Source organism: Parus major, chromosome 10 (assembly GCF_001522545.3).
Source record: "Parus major isolate Abel chromosome 10, Parus_major1.1, whole genome shotgun sequence".
Classification (NCBI taxonomy): Eukaryota; Metazoa; Chordata; class Aves; order Passeriformes; family Paridae; genus Parus; species Parus major.
This window is the reverse complement of record NC_031779.1, coordinates 4,218,485-4,223,854: the sequence shown is the minus strand read 5'-3', so window position 1 is coordinate 4,223,854 and position 5,370 is coordinate 4,218,485. Positions and strand designations below refer to the sequence as shown.

Here is a 5,370-nt window from a genome sequence, read left to right as displayed (position 1 = left end):
ATCACTTTTGGTGTTTCAGCTGCTCCTCCCTACATTCTAAAGGTATCAAAACGCATCACACTACAAGAAACATTCTTATGCTAAGATAAATAACGATCATAAAGTAAAAGAAATAAATGCAAAATTGTAATATAAATGGATGAGAAATGGTGTAACTCCATTCCATCAAATGCACCCAACCTTTTCCAAAGGTCACTGTTTCATCCAACCTGTGTTTGAAGGGCTTCACGAGGAGTGCCCTGCTCTGGGCCTCAGCTCTTTCAACCGTGTCTGTTTCCCTTGAGACTCAGAGCTACCTGGGCCAGGGACTTCAGGGGTGCAGCCTAAAATAAATCCAAGTTATGCAGTTCAGGCAGGAGAATGATGAGACACATTATATTAAAGTATGCTGGGGGGAGGAAAAAACTAACCTACAAGAGAGATCTGGGCAGAAACTGGTTTCTGAATGGACTTCCAGCCCCAGTGTTGGGGGCTGGAATTTTTCCTCTTGCTTCTCTCGTGGAATTTTGTCCCATCTGTTGCTAGGAGACAATAACACCCAATACTTAGGAGAGACAGAGGAAATAGTCAAGGTGAGGGAAGGGTGCAGCTGGCTACTCTCTTACCTGGGGGCTTTTCTCCTTGGATATGTCAGATTTTGGCCAGGGCAGGGGTAAGGGGCTGGGCTCAGGTCCTCTCCCGCTCTGGTTCTTGACACTGGAGGGCAGACAGGCTACAGTTGCTGTGGGGAGAACTTGCCACCATTGTGAGGTTCTGTTTTCTGCTGCCTTCTCCTACTGTGAGTGAAGCTCTGCTTGCAGTATCAGCTGTTGCACTGGGACCTTATTAACGCCCTGCCTCACTAGAAAGGACCCTCACCATCCCCTCGTGTGCCTCAGAGGAAAACCTGGGACCCTGTGCCCCCCCAAGGGAGCCTCTCGAGGCCCTGTTTAGGAGCCAGGCTGCCACTGCCCAGCCCCGCCACTGCTCTGGCTTATTTACTACACCACAACCCCTAAATTGCCTGCCTGCTGCGACACACTGCTACAGCTGCAGTTTCTGATATGCATCATTTGCTCCTCCAGGGTCTGCTCACCCCTTCACGGCTCCGAGGTTCCTGCTGCAGCCCGTTTTCACCATCCCTCCCGCCATGACCGTGTGAGGGAGCGGCGCTGCGCCACAGCGCCCCCTGGCGGCGCGGGGGACCAGCGCACCCACCCTGCCGGGCCGGGAGCCAGCAGCGCCCCTGGTGGCCGCGCCCGGAACTGCACCAAGGGGGAGCGCCGGCCGCCGGGAGCACCGGGACTGCTTCTGGTTCGGTTCGGTGTTACTGCCACGGCTGCTTGCTTGTCTTGTCACACATATAAATATTAGTGAAGAACTACTGTTCCTTTCCCCACATCTTGGCCTGAACACCCCATAATTTCAAAGTTATAATAACTTGGGGGGAACAGGGTCACATTTTCTCATTCCAAGGGAGGTTCCTGCCTTCCTTGGCAGATACCTGTCTTTCAAATCAAGACACCCAGCTAATCAGCAGGAACAGACCCAAAGATGCAAACCCCTAACAGAGATCCAAAATTTACGCTCAGCTGTATCCACTGAACTATCATCTATGCACACTGGACCTGTACATGTGTGAGTAAAGTGTTTCTAACCAGAGTTAATGATCAACATTTTTGTCTCTCTCTCAAGAATGATAATATTTTTTCCAGATGTTTAAACCTGGGCATTGGGTTGATTTGTCTGGTTTTAAGCCTTGGCCAGAAGAACCACTTCTGCATTGACACACAACTACAGGAAGAGAATTATTGCCTGACTAGCTGCTTCCAAATTTTCCCTTTTATCAGTATTTTTCCTCCCCCCCCCCTTCAGAAAAACAGATAAAATATATTGCTTCAGGTATCTCACAGGTTCTCAGATATCTCCAAATATCTCATACCCAAGAAAAAACATTAATTAACAAAGTGATTAGGGAAATATATACCTCAAAATCCACAATCCACACTATGATATCTACAATGCTTCCTATCTCAAAAATCATGCATAACTCTTTATAAACTAGCAAAAATAAGAAACTAAGAAGAATCTAAAGCAAACACTACAGCAGACACTTTTAGCTACTCTTTATCTAGAGCATGGCAACACTGAATCTGTGAATAGGCACCAGAAGCATGTAAAACACTCTGCATCTCATAAACCTCAGACTGACAAGCTCCTGTTCTCTCATAGAGCTCAATGCCCTTGATAGCAAAGAAAAATCACTGCCTCCTATGGCACTATCTGCAAAGGAGGAGCAGCCATGCAGTGCCCTCAAAGTCTGGGAAAACACAGTGCCAGCAGTGCCTGGTGTTGCCTAACATGATAGCTTTTCTACCAGTAGTTGTAATTAACTCTGGGACGATACAAAGATATAGCAGAACACACAAGTCACATGGAAGGACATTTCCAAAGCCTTACAGGTGACTTCTAGTGAGCAGCTTTTGTACACATATAAATCTAAGCCATAGTCAATGTGATATGAGCCTGCAAGCAAAGCCTTGATTTAGTCCTTTTAGATCAAAGCCCTGAGCACACTTCTCATGCACTAAAAAAAAAATTCTAAAACCCTGCTGCAAAAGATGCTCAGTGTTTGCAGACAGACCTTGTAGCCACCTGATCTGAGTTAGTGCCCACTGATGGACCCGAGTAGAAAGGGACATGATACAAGACAGGCTCATGCAAACCAAGTCAACCTGAGCTGCTGTGAGGGCAGCATACCCCAGTCCTTCCTCTAAACACAAGGAACCGGTGTAGCAGAACATACTGCACCACTCTAGGCCTGGCTCAGAGGCAGCCCACTGCATCCATTTATCAGCAATACACTGTTTGAACATTGATATCCCCATCCTCATTGTGCACCATCGGCACAAACACCAGCATTTTCTTTATGTTCTCACTAAAGGGACTTGTCCATGCACATATGTACATGTGTGTGCATGCTTGTGTTTATGCACAATCCCAGAGAAGACACAAGGATTTGGAGGATGGGGCAGCAGGGAGAGTTTCAATTGCGTCATGTTACACGACCATATTGCCAACTTTCAGGTTTATTTTCAACTCAAGGATGAAGAATTATCACATGCCAGTTAAAACCTGTAAGTTATGGATAGCTTTAAAGACATACTAGAATACATGAACAATAACAGCAATCACTTGACTAGACACAGATCATGGAATGGAGATCCTGGATAATAATTCAGTTCCTTTTCTTAAAGGCAAATCTTTAATTCTTGTGGTTTGAATAAATAGCTGGAGCAATAGTAAAGCTGAAAAGCTTTCATTCTCTCTATAATTTAAGGCAGATTTTGGACCAATGTCCTGAGTCTGCATCACAGCTCTGTAACCACAAAGCAGACCTTAAAAACTACCTGCTCAAGAAACATGTTCTACATCTTGATAGAGAATTTATCACTATTTTCTGTCTTCCCAACCATACAGGGAGTTTCTCTCTCCCCAGTCACACAAAACTGTGAAAATAACATAACCTCGCTCTTCCTCAACAATGTCCTTTAGTCCTAAAATAACAGTGCTGCAGTGAAAAGGAAAAAACAGAAAAGGGAAGTAATAAAAACTATAAAAAACCCCAACAACTACCAACCAACAAAAATTAACATACCCAAAAAAAACCAATGAAGAACACAACACAAACAAATAAACAAACAAACAAAAATGCACAAAAAAACAAGCTAAAGCATTTCTTTGGCATTTTTGCTTCCTGGCAAGAAAGATATTCAAGTAAGCCAAAAGGAGCATCTGGATTTGAAGTCAATATTGCACCAGAACATATGAAAACACCAATGCAGAAAAGTACAATGCCTAGATTACTAGAGGAAAATGATTATTTATGGGGTACAATAGCAAGAAAAGGTTTTGTTTTTCTTTATTCTCCAGTGCTTAGTTAGTTCTGTTGGCAGCTTCTCCTCAGTCTCTCCCCTTAAGCTTGCTTGCATACTTATTGCATCTGCTCCTCATTTAATGACCATTGTTTTGGTCTGTCAGAAGAACTACAACAAGTATCCAAATCTGCAAGATAAGGCAAATATTTTGACAATGCTGTGCATCTCATTTTCTTGGAGAGAAAGAATAAAGAGGATTTTCACTTTTCACATAACTTCACTGGAGCTCTTAATCAAAATGCTACAGAGAATCAAATAGCAGATTGAACATACTTCTAGTGACAAAATAAAGCATGCCATTTTGTTTCCGAGAGCTTGCCAATTCCCTGCACATTGCTATCACAAGAACTCAAACACAGGACTTTAAAATATCATTCACATCACATGGCAGCTGTTTCTAAGCTGAGAAACCAACAGAGCCAGGGAGCAACAAATGACAACTAAATGGTAATGTGGGCTATCAGGAGGCTCTGGGGGGGGAAGGAAAAAAATAAAAAAAAAAAAAAAGGAAAGAAAGAAAGAAAGAAATGCTGGTACCAATCCTAGGTTTTTATCCTGGGAGTGTTGGTTGTTCTCTCTGTTGAGGTTTTGTTTGACTCACTGCAATAGCAAATATTTATAAAATGTAAATTTACATGCAGATGTTAGACCTCAAGTCTTATGTCAACACTAACATTGCAAGTAGGACCCTGCATATATTCTAAAGGCAAATACAACCAGCCCCAACTCAAATCATTACAGACTGTAGATCAAGCCTGGATCAAGCAGAGCTACAATTTATATATATTACTACAGGATCTGGACTTTAGGAAGTATATTGAGAAGCCAGCAGTAGCGGTTGCTTGGCAGTAAAGGAGAGCTCACTTAACACACTCATGGAGAAGCAGGAAAGTGAATGCTCTGAAGAGGGATGAAAACCAGGGCCACAAGTTTTACGAGGAATTGGTGTCTCACAAATCTTACATGTTGTTCAGCTTTTCAAGGGCTGCTTTACTCTCACGTGTCTCTCCCTAGCCTAGTGCTTCTGGAGCTCTGAGTTTAGGCCAGCTGCAAGGCAGTCAACAAGTTAAACATCCCAAATGGCAAATAAGGATACTCCTCTGTGCTGTTGCCTCTGACAGGCCACTTGCAATGCTGTCAGGGAAAATAATCCTCTTGGGACAAGGTGACCTAGTGGCCTCTGTAAGAAACACCCCATTAAGGAGCCAAACACACAAGGAAATTCGTTAAGCTAGGAACTTGCTTTTACTTTCAGTTCAAAGAGCTCATCTGGGGAATCAAAAGCAGAGAGGCCTTTTCCTCACAGAATTTCAGAACCACCTCTGTTCAGCTTGCAAATCCTTCTACTCAACTTCTGGCAGGGAAAGAATTATTTACTGTAAGGAGATGTCTTAGTTTGGTACTACCCACATTTTCTGAATCAACTGACAGCTATTTTAGACATGCATGAAAA

General features: G+C 43.4%; 1 long non-coding RNA gene across 1 annotated transcript; it reads right to left on the bottom strand.

The window, feature by feature from the left end:
* Positions 1-209: 209 nt before the first annotated feature.
* Positions 210-1,120, bottom strand: LOC107209210. The gene is made up of 3 exons (XR_004498986.1): positions 606-1,120; positions 411-521; positions 210-323 (listed from the first exon to the last, which is right to left on the bottom strand). It is a non-coding gene; the product is annotated as an uncharacterized LOC107209210 (long non-coding RNA).
* Positions 1,121-5,370: the final 4,250 nt, after the last annotated feature.